Source organism: Columba livia, chromosome 2 (genome assembly GCF_036013475.1).
Source record: "Columba livia isolate bColLiv1 breed racing homer chromosome 2, bColLiv1.pat.W.v2, whole genome shotgun sequence".
In the NCBI taxonomy this organism is placed as follows: Eukaryota; Metazoa; Chordata; class Aves; order Columbiformes; family Columbidae; genus Columba; species Columba livia.
The window spans coordinates 59,918,974-59,931,400 of NC_088603.1; positions in this window are offsets into that span (position 1 = coordinate 59,918,974).

Below are 12,427 nucleotides of genomic sequence, written 5' to 3' on the forward strand. Positions count from 1 at the left end.
CAAAACTTATAGTTAGGCTTCCTAGCTCAAGCAGTGGCACCATCCTCTTCTGCAGCTGTCATAGGAAGTATAATCTGATGTGTGCTAGTGGTCACTGTGACAAATAATACCCATAAGATCAGGTCACCACACCAGTGCCACTATCACATTTTTAACCTTTTGCCTCCCAGTGGAGCTCTGCCCAACCCTGCTCTGTTGTCCCATCTCGTCCCTGCTCCAAGGTTGGTATGAGGTCTCAATTGCCTCCCTGCATCACCAGTAGGAACTGACTTTGTCCTCCACCCCATGCTTCTCTCTCTGTGCAGCAAAGTAGCAAAACATGTTAAAAAATTCTGTTAAAGTCTTATAAAACTTTCCTGTGAATTTTCCTGTTATAATTCTGGCCAAAGTGAAAAGGAAATTGAAGGATCTTTAAGATGACAGAGTTAACTTCTAGTCAGAATTCTATATAATCAGTTTTCTCATCAGCTTTGTAACTTACAAAGAAAGCTTAGAAGTTTTTTGATGGAAGTCTATGTTTGGGCAGCAGAGATACTCAAATGATCAGTCCTGAAAATTAGGGTACTAATTCAGGAGATAAGGGATCTAAGGCATCCTAGTTGAAGAAAGCTTGAAAGAAGACTCAACCTTAATTCTTCTAAACAGCATTATTATGATAAGATTTAATCTATTAATAAGATCTAATTAATTTTGATTGATGTGCAGTTTCAAGTGTTGTTCATAATTATATAGAAATGTCTTTGTTTTTGAAAATATTGATGCATTACAGGGAACAGCGTATGTGGAAGAAAACTTTATGAGCCTTAGATTGACTTGTATAAGCCAATGAACACTGAATTTCTGATTTCTCAGAGAGCTTGACAGAAATATGTTCCCATCTCACATTACCCTTTAGTTAAGTAATTCCATATTGAACAGAATGGTGAAATACTCTTCTCGGAGCTAATCATAAGCAATCATAGCACAAAGTTGTTGTTTCTGGAAGTTCTGTTACATAAACAACTACATGTAGACTGTGGGAACATTTCAAATTTCAACATACTAGTTTTGCCAGGATCTGGTGAAGTCTCCACCATTCTTTGATGGTGCTTCTGGGTTATGTAGGTGCTCTGTGCCTTCATGGTGGCATAAACTCATCCTGAACACCAGATGAAGGTTTTAAAACAATTTACAATTGTGTGCAATTGCCCTATTAAAGTTTCAGCTTGTTCAAAACTGTTCAAAACCAGTGTTTGAGCATACAGAGATGAGCCAGGATTTCCATCCTGAACATGAAAATCTCCAGGTTGCCCTTGGTTTATGTGAGGTCAGTCAGGAAAACAGCTGCTGACATTCTTTTTTTATAGACACTGACTTAAACTGCCTGCGAATGGCTCCTCCTCTCCCACAGCCTGCCTTCCTGTCCACCAACCCCCCAGCATTCCTAGACACAGGATTCACTCAGCCAGTGAAGGTTTATAAATAGCATTATCTCTTCATCCAATGTGTGTTACTGTCCACTCCCATTTTTCCATTCTGCAGGTATGGAAGTGCTTGCAAAAGGTACCATTCTCATCCAACCGAATCCTCATTTTACAACAGCACTTAAAAAAGTCTACAATGTATCCCACAGAATGCATATATTTAACTATTTGGACATAGCTTGAATGCTGGACCCATTATCTTTCAGTGTTGACGAGTTGTATCAACCGCATGCATGTTTCCAAGAGTCCGTTTGTGGAGCTTTTCCACCACAATGATTTTGTTTATTAAGTCTCCAGATCATCCCATCGTCCTGATGGTTTCTTTAAAAGTTTTAATAACAGGACTGCTTAATGTCAAACAGCTATATCTGAACACATCAAATGTTACTCCAGTGCATTGGATCTCATCTGGGACCAATATATGGAACTGACTGTTTGGTTTTGACTTTTGCTTTGGTTTTGTGTATGAATGATAATCGGACAAACTGTGAGCTGAGTGATGATGATTCAAGTATTTAGTAGAAGAGTTTCTGGGAACAGAAGCTGGGGAAAAAAGCCACCAGAGAAATCCACAGAAGTGCCATATTACAATAAAAGTAGGGAAAATCTGCATATTTAGAATTTTTTTCTGAAATAAAATACATATATGTACATACATATGTACATACATATATATGTATGTGTATGTGCATATGTATGCATTTATGAAGAACATTCGGGTTGCAAGTGTGCAAAAATGATACCAGCTGAGGTATGTTGATTTCATAAGAAATAAACACCTTGCTTTTATAAGTCAAAGACAATGAGATTCTTGAGAATCCAAAAGTACTCTTAACAAATCTAGGTAACAAGAATGTGTGTTTCTGTAATAAATCCACCACCTAGAATTGATAAGTAGAAACAGAAATCCACATTTTGGTGAGCCAAAGCAAATATTTTCTAGAGACTGCCTTATCCCTGTCTGTATGCTTGCAGACGTTTGTAATGTTACTAGATTTTTCCTTTTCATCTTGCAGAAAATACTTCAAGACATCGCCTGCTGTTTTCAAGGCATGAGAATCCGCCCTGGTACTCAACTGAATTCAAAAGAATTAGCTGAAGAATTAACTGAAAAATTATTTGAAGAATTCGAGAGATTGGGGAGGGAAAGGCAGAACTGAAAGTATAAAATGAATATGGTTTTAGAGGCTGACTTATTTGAAGGTGTGATTTTGTGATAGATGCTGGAGAAGCCAGGAAAGAGATAATGTTCATACTACAAAGAAACAATGGCTAAGAAGAAAGCAAATAAAATACGAGAAATAGGGAAACACAGCAAATACTTTCTCATGGGTCATTGAATTGTTCCAAGGGCACTGCTTTAACGCTCTGACCTCTACAAAACCTAGATGTACTATTAGCCCACAATAGAATTTTTCCATGAGAGCTTCCCTTGTTTCCTGTCTTTTAAGTGTAACAGATTGGATTTCAAATGCAATTACTATGTTTGCATGCCTCTTTGGCAGTGGCTGATTAAGATTTATTCAGTTTTAATGTCTATAAAGTATAAATTGCCCTTCTAATGAGGCTGTTTCCACTTTTTTTACCTGAAGTTTTGCCAATTGTTAGGGGTGGAGAACTGTGCTAACAGTTTATAATAATTAAACTCAAGCAAACTCCAGCCAGTATGCAACGTCTAATTAGCAAATATTTTAAGTTCTAAACTCCTCATTGACTATGATAGCTAGAAAACCCTCCAGTGCTCTCTGCTGAATCTCACTTGTCCATACAGTGTAAAAGGCTCTGCAGTGAGAACCAATGACCATGGAATATGGACTGATGTGACCCAAAGGTAGAGTCTAACTACCACAGATGGTGTTAATATGGAGTTGGCTGCTTCCTCTTTCATATGCACTGATTTTCTGTATACATGTGTTAAAATGAAGCATTTTCACAGTGGCTCACTTGACTTCAAAGCCTTAACTGGAGCACCTACATGAAGTGCATAATTTTGTGATTCAAGTGCTTAGTTTTGGACTTGGGGAGCAAATCTTTGTGCAAAACCTCGAGGAAATGGCTTGGTTTCAGTTTTCTGGATTTCTCTGTGTGTGGTATGGGATGCTCTGTCATTATGGTGGTGCTGAAGACTCTGAGAGGATATAAGATCTATGACTAATAATAAGTCCAGACACAAATACATGTAACAGATAAAGACTGTAAAACTTTCAGCCTGTAATTATGACATAAACACTACTTCCTAACATGATTATCTACATAATTTGAGCTCACATAACTAGGGCTTAGAATAATCTAAGCAATGATCTGTTTTCTTCCATTTCTGGTTTTCTGTATAAATGCATCCTTCCTTCATCCATTGGTGTCATCATTCTGGGGACTCTGCCTGTCTACAGTCACCCCTAGCTGATGAAGGAGCGCTAATCAAAAATACCTGAAGCAATGCCCGGAGGACAGAAAGATGTGTATTTGAATATTTATATTAAAAAAGGGCAATGTTTTCTTTCATGTACTACATTATATGGAGACAGGTGAAACAAACTTCTTGATTTTTGTACATCAGGATCACTTTTAAAAGTCCTATAGAATTTCATAAATACTGAAAATTTTTAAACCACTCTTTTAGTATCAGAGATACATACCTCTAAAATTTTATAGCATTGGATAGGGTAGCTTCAGAAAGGGTTATCTTATAATAAAAAGAATAAAGTGATTTCTTACTTAATATGAAATATTGGTGTAAATTGGCATGAAAATTGTGTATCAGTTTATTCTATAAAAAAATTTTATACCTGCTTCTACAAAGTAGTGTGTTTGTTCCAGAATGCTACTAAATGGGGTTGTTTCCCTGGCTTTATGATTCTGTATTACACTCGCTGGGTATCTAACTCCCCTCCGTCAAAGAGTAAAGATATCTTGAGAAAGACAAAGGTATTTTGGGTTTCGGCTTGAGTTAGTATAGGGATATTTTGCTGTGTATCAGGCAGACATTAATGTTTCTACGTTGCTCTCCAAATCATTAAAACCTGAAGGAATGACACTGCCACAGACCTGATGATCCCTAGGCTACTATTCTCTATCCCTGCTTCCACATTGTTGTAGCCTAATTCCCCCTGTCATGTTTCCTATCAAAAAGATTTTTCTCCCTCGGTCTCACTTCAAACTTCTACCTATCTACTATCCCCTACATATCCTAAATATTAATGGGACAGCACTGTTTGCCTGGTGAGAGGGAACAGGGTCACTTCGACGTCATCTTCAGGCACTGTTTTGTCTCTGACCTACATCCAGCTACCAGTTCTTCATGAAGCTTGCTCTTAGAGCTGCTACCTGTCTGTCAAATTGTCTGAAAATGGCCTACAGTTTCAAACGTATTCAGTGAGGCTGACTGGTAGTCAAAAGACTTGAATGACAACACCAGGATGGCAGAAACATATACACATTTCAGATATAGAGCAGTCCAGCATTGTATTGCCCTGTAATAAAATTTTTACAGCTTATAGAGACATAAATGCCACGTCTGATCACTTGAGAATAGCAATCCTTCAAATAGAATTGAGATGTTTCTTGAAAGAACCATTTGAACACTGGAAAGGCACTATGATTTTCAATTGAAAAACATTCACTTGAAAGTCAAAGACCTCACTATTATCAACGACAAAGCCGAACAAAATCTCACCATTAACTCTAAGGAAAACATTAATATTTATGCCTCATTTTTCATCCTACAGTATGCTCACAACCTTACAGCATTCTCAGAGGTCACTAAGCAGCACCATGAGAAATTATCAAGATTAGGTACAGAAATCACAGTAACAGATTAATTTTTTAAACTACTCCTTCCACTATTTCTGTATGAAACAGTTACGTATATCTTGCATATGCAAAGGTACATTTTGGTGGCACAAAAGGTACATGTGTGTATTTTAAACAACTGGATCTAGTGGTAACGTTTAAGCTTCACCCTTGGAGTAGTACCTAAAACATGACTGGAAAATACTCCCATATACAACTGCAAGAAAAAATCTGAGAAAATAAATTAATGAAGACTAACCGGCAAGAACTGTCAGCTCTCTACTTGGTTTTGATAAGGATGTTTCACTAAATGGTCTAAAATGCTAAAATTTTTAGGCTAGTCTAGAATTCTCAAGAGATAAGACTTCCTTGTGAGATTTCCAGGAGTAAATACTTGATGCTGTGCTGCAGCTGAGGAGACAAAATAAGAAGTTGCTGAAGGTCAAGGAAAGAGCAGAACTTAAAGATTTGCTATTAAGCTTGAGCTTGTAAAAATGGGGAAATTCTGAGGAGTACAGGAGAGCCCCACACTAGCAAAACACTGATGTTTTGTGCCTCTTACTGTCGCTGCTGTTATGTGAACCAGGATGTAGTATTTGAGATTGGTTCAAATTTTTGATAAGAAATGTGAAAGTTCATGTGAAACTTTCCTGCTTTTAGGTTTCTTAATGAATGTAGCTGTGTTAAAAGGGTTATTCACAAATGTTTTGAATTCACTTGGGCCCGCTTTGCTGAAAATCATGTGAAATTCATTATTTTTAAAGTTTTGGTTGCAAAGCAAAAAAATGCTTTGACTTTCTAGGCTGACTTTGCTCTGACTCTTTATTTACTGGAGTCCCTACTCTAGGTGGGAACTGATACGCAACCAGACCACTGATATTGCTCAGGAGCATCTATGGAGTGAAAGACATAGCTTTGGTACTAGTCTTCTTGTTTTTTTTTTCTGTTGATCCTGCACATAACACATTTGGGTCACCTGACTGCTTTTAGGATTCAGGAATCAGAGAGATAAGGGTAACACAAACAGAAGTTTAAGACAAGTATTTCTTATTTGTTAATTAAGCCAAGCTGATCTATACACTAAAAAGGAAAAGAAGGAAAGTTACAAAAATCCTTTCAAAGAAGATAAGTAGGCTGAGCTGTCTGCACCTTGAGTTTGAAAAGATTTATCCAGAACCATAACTCAATAAGAAAAAAAATTTGGTTTTAGAATTTTTTGCTTTGCAGAGTTACCCAAGAAACACTTAGCGATATCAAGGGCTGCTAACCCACATCAGGATGGTTGTCTTGAAGATAATAAGATCAGATTCTCATGCTACCTCTTATTTTCTTTCCATCTTCTATCCTTTTCCTGAGTTCAGAGGGTCTCCCAACTTGTTACACAAAACAATTAGTAGCTGTTGCCAACTTCAGTTGTTCATCTTAAATTTCCTCATCTCTTGTCAAAAGAGAAAGAAATAAGTAAGATCAATGTGTTCAGTTTTAGCTGAATTTTTTTAAGCATTCTTCAGGAACAGTTGACCTTAACCATGCTATACCACCTTCCCTTTTTTTTCTTTTAATTGACAATCCACGATAACTTGTGACTTTCCTGGATATCTTACTGAAGTAATTTCCATCTTTCTCTGCCTACTGTGAGCAAACCAAAACATTTAAGCTTATGCTTTCCAATTTCTCTCCCCTTCCTCAGTAGTCTTATTTATATATATATGCATTTTTTTCACCAAGTGTACAAAAGTTTTCTATTACTTCTAAAAGAGGCTTCATTTTCACTTCTGTTTCACAAGGTTTGAACCAGGAAGATGTGATAAACAGAATAAAGCTTTTCATACTTTGGCACTTCACATAATTCAGGGAATGTTTCTTTTACTTTCTTCAAGGAATATTTAATTTGCCCTGAATTTTGAAAAGGAAGCTGTGGCTGCCAGTCATTTCCAGTCTTTCAGATTATGAATATTAATCTTCTTTGACAGTATACTCTATTTAAAAGCTGAGTTGATCTACTTATTCTAGAGTTGGACTGTATCATAGATGATAACAGGACTGAACCAAATAGGAACTCACTCTTTATTCATAACAGTCCATATTACTTACTAATTGTTGCTATCTCTGCTTGCAGTATGCTTCACATTCTTTTCTTTTTGCGTTTTTTTCATCCATCTTTTTATCAAAAGCTGCATTTATCCAGACTGGCACTAATGGGTACCATAGTCTTACTAAATCTGCAGGGAATTGCTTTTGCTTATATCAAGAAGAAATTATCTTTGCTGATGGGAGAAATGAAGTAATGCTGTTTGTGATAAGAAGAATGGTGTAATAAGTTAGGATGAACTCAAAGCATTTTTAGAACCCACCTAATACAAGAAAAAACAATGACAGAGTTCTTACCTGAGGAAAAATACAGCTTTCATTTTACCTTGTAGAAGAACTGAAAGCAAAGTTATACTGTGAACGGGAAAAAAAAAACCCAATGACTGTGCATGATCAGAACAAGCTCTTAAATATAAAGTGGATGTCTTAGATGGTATTGCAAGACATTTTAATTATTTGCGTTCCTTTAGTATCTATGTTTGATTATTCAGAGTGTTGGGGTATAGAGGAGGAAAAAAAGTAGATATTTCTGGACAGTGGAATATTTGGGTAATTTTGTTAGTACCAAATTAACAGGAGAGGGTGATGATACTGCCACTACAAAGCAGAAGTACTTGCAAGGCAGTCAGTGGAATTAACTCGGATCCAGTAAGACTTAGATAAGGCTCTGTTGGCAAGGGTTGCATCCAGAGGACCTGTTCAGCAACTGTGCTTTCTGGCTCTTTGGCTCTGGAAAGCTCTACTAGCTTCAGCAAAACACCAAATTTGAGCTAACAAGCTCTTGTAAAGAGAACAGCATTGGTGCAGAGGCACCGAGTAGCTGCACCCATGCAATGTGCAGCTGCCGATGTACTAAACACTGCTGGATCCAAACTTACTGTGTGAGGAGCCCCTGCTAGTGTGGGGCAGAAGGGATGAAAAGTATCTCCCTCTTTTCCACTTTATGAGTGCACATGGTCCTATTCCCCTTGTTCAAAGTGCCCAACCCAGCATGCCACAGCTGCTCAGCCTTAGGCTCTGCTCCACGTGAAACATCTGTACCACTGCCTGAAGCGAGGCTCTTATTGCAGCCATGCACTGGAGTTCACTCTAGCTGACTGTGACTCACGCTGGCTCCAGACCCCTAGTGCATGTCGTCTCTGGGTGTGCACTGTGACAGATGTTTCAGGTTATAAGTGTGCTTCACCTGTAAGCGCATCTTTTCACTGTATGTACACTGCAGCTCCCTGCCTCAAATTACCTTCTTCCAACAGTGGGATGATATGAATTTAGCTCAATTGTGCATCTGTTTCTGAAATTGAGATTGGACTAAAACAAGCCTTCTATTGCCATGTGGAAAATGACAATCATTCTGAGAATTTATAGTGCCTAAGTGTTTTGGAATAGAAACTTTGGCAGCAAGCTCATATCATCAAAGTGTAACTTAAAAAAGTGTCAGGTTTGGCTAAAGTATACCTATTTGTGAAAGACCAGTTTGTAAGTGCAGAGTTATGCCTGTGTGCAGGGACCTCCTGACATGATGGAACTACTTCTCCGTGCTGTCAAGGTTACATGGACAGAGGTGAGGACTATCAGAGGAGGTTAGAGAACCTCAGGCAGACATGGGAGAGTTTGAAAGTAAAAATACATAAGGACACAGAAGAGGAACAATGGAGGTGAAAGAGTTGTGGATAGAAAAACTAAGATCAAAAGTCGGGCAAGGGCCCCTGGCGATAAAAGCAAGAGACAGACTGTCACTGGAAAATAAGGAGTAATTAGAAGAAGAGATGAAAGAATCTGGGAGAGGGTGGAGGTGTTTGAAATCATCACAGTGTTAATAAGTGGAAAATTTCTGATAATTTCTTTGCTGTCTTTGCTATGAGATTCCCTGTGAGAGACTGATAAGGATAATGGCTCAAACATTGTGGCAAAACCAGTTCATCCAGCTGCAGGAGATGGGACATTCCAAGGAGCAGGAGGAGATGGGACATTCAGTATAAGGTGAATTGCAATTTACATATTGACAAGCTGAGGAGCCACAGACAAAGGCTGGCTGGCTGATACAGGAGGTAGGGGGGCGTGTTGGAGACCATGTAGCTCTGTCTTCTGATAGGCCCAGCATAGTACTAAGGGAAAAGCCAAGACACTTCAAGATGGCCCAAGTGCCTTCAAGACCTTTCTGTCTTTTGCAGCCACCCCTCAGTAACACCTGCACAACAGACCAAAGATTGCACAAGCAGGCAAACCAGAGGGCTGTAAATGCCCACTTGTGCAAGCACTGATGGTGCCCACCTACCATCCTGAGGACCACTCTGCTCACCAGTCTCACTGCATGAACTGAACAAGACACGGGAGGAGGCAGCACATGAGGACCTGAGACTGCAAACTCCATCACACATAAAGCATAGCCGTAAGGATGGTGAAATCTTTCTCTCCCTTCCTTTCTCATACTTCTATTCTTTTGCTTTCCTTTTTGTAAGTAATATAGTAATATAAGACTTACAGCCCCACATGTGCCACAAACCTTTTATATTTACCAGTTGAGCCTACATTAATGTAAATCCTTCTGACACCAAATCATTTGCCAGTTGGGCCAAGCTGCAAAGTAAAAGTCTTTCGTTTACAGACCTTAAGTATTGTGTATACTGTTTTCCAGCCAAGGGGACCCACGAACCTGAGCCACCTCTCCGCCCTGACTCATATACTTCTGGGCAGGACGTGGCACCCCCTGGCAAATCAAATGCTGTGCTCAGTGACAGGGGTAATCCACCCCAATTTACGCATAGGTCACAGAGAGAAAGCTGAAATACTGAGACAGATCAGACCACTCTGAATGCCACAGAGTACTCATATTTTCAGAGGAGAACTTGTGTAGAACTGGCAGGTATGAGGGCTCAGTGCTTCTGAATACCAGAAACGTCAAACGGGAAACCTGGAGGATAAAGAGCTATTGCCCAGTGACTGGAAGAGCATAGTGAAAGTGCTTTCAGGAAACTGGGGACAGACTTTCTGAACTGCTTTAAATATGAGACTATTCTGAGTCCCATTGCCCATCTCCCTGTTTGTTGTCACCTTCATCAAACACATCACCAGTTAGCAGAAACATGTTCATCCGCTCGATTGTCCAGACTTACTCCCAGAGTAAGAAACAATCTGTCTCATAGGAAACTCTACATCTGACAGCTTTTCACTTGAATTTGAAATATCTTTTAAGATAGTTGTCATTAGACATAATACTAAATATTTATGTTATTGAAGTAATGTATGTTTGTGTATTTACACACAGCAGTATGAATGAAGTATGAATCTTTTAGAAGTGTATATATTATATCCTCCTTACCATTTCATAGTTTGGGATCCAAATTTCCGTGTAAGAAATTTCACTTGTAGCTTTTAGTATTTAGTGGTTTTGCTTCCTTTGTGCATCATTGAAGTGAAACAGGACCGTGCATGTGTAACTATGCTTCTATATTTCTAGAATTAATGGTGTTTGAGAGGATAATTGATATTTTACAAGCATGGAACTGTTCCAGAGAGAACATATTCTGTTGTGTGCTAACAAACTACTATTTATTACACACAATGTGGATGAGATGATGTAGAGTAAAACACTTTTGGGGAAGTGAAATACCTTTGACTCATAGAGAAGACCACATTTCATAGCAATGACAGTGTTTGTTCTGTAGGAAAAAAGTGCACTATCTTAGTACTATAGATAAATACATACAGATATTTTGTATATATACAAATGCACATGTACAAATGTAGATATTTATAGATTCTCACTCTCAATTTGCAAAATCTCCTATGTAAATCTATCAGCTTTGAAGGATAGCAGCTTCTTATTGGATATGCAATATCATATAAGTGTTTGAAGATGTCATTTCAATGATAATTTTATTTTCTTCAGCTCAGAGACAGCTACAACATTTAAAAAAATGGATATTTGTTTGTACTGAGCAGTCCTTTTCTCTAGAAGACCTTTGACAGGATATGGAAACTACTGATTGTTGAATAAATGATATAATAAAAATATCTTGTATTTAATAATTTCATTGAATTTTATTAAGAATTCTAGAGCTCATTAAGGAATAGAAACTAACAGTGTTTCAAGATATTTTAACAAATCTCAGTCTGCTTACTAAACTCTAAAGTGCACAGCAACCTATTCACTTGTAAATGCATTTTTTTAAAAATAACTTATTTAGGAAAAGAATTGTGCATTTGCGTTTAACATTTAAGCTACTTTTATGAAATTATAATTGATTATTTTTAAAGGAATGATGTAACTTAAAAAAAAAAAAAGGTCTGATCATTAACAAATTAAAGAGTTTCATGATTTTCCTCTTCTCGTCATAGTTTGGATTTTTTTCCATTTTCCCTATCACTGTAGCAAACACAAAACACATTCAGGGATGTTGTAGTGGAAAATATTTCCATTTCTTTCCCTAAAAAGTATTGTAAGACATTCCAGACATTTAACTCTTCAAATAAAACTTTTAGTCTGAAATACCCTTCTCTTTGTCCTGCACACTGCAATCCTCCAAGCAAAAAAAAAAACCCCATAGAATAGTCTGGCCCCGAAGAGGTATTATATGTGAACAGATTTATTGTTAGGTTTTTCTTTTTGAAAAAATGGCTACTAAAAAAATTTACAGTAACTGAATAGAATTTGGGACAGCAGCATGAAAAACATTGTGAAGCAGATTGAGTTTACTCTGTGTTTATAAAGAATACAACAGGCTGAAAATATTTCAATAAATCACTTGAAAGAGAGTTGTATTTGCTAAGTATTCTTGTAGTGTTACCTTATATGAATGTACACTTTTTTTTTTTTTTCCTCCCTCTCTCTCTTTTCTTTGGTCTCACCTAATTAGTAAAAGTTTTAGCTTTTTAAGTGGCACCTAGTTTCTGGAGACAGGTGTGGATCTGCCACTTTATTCAGATCAGGGTGATTATATTTGAAAAAAACCAATTAATGGAGACCTATTGACTATTAAATGAGGTTTCTTTCAGTTTCAGAGCTGTCATCTATTCTCATCTTCAGAAAAGCTGTCTCTTTATCCTCTGTGCTTTCTAAAGGATGACAATAACTGTTACATGTT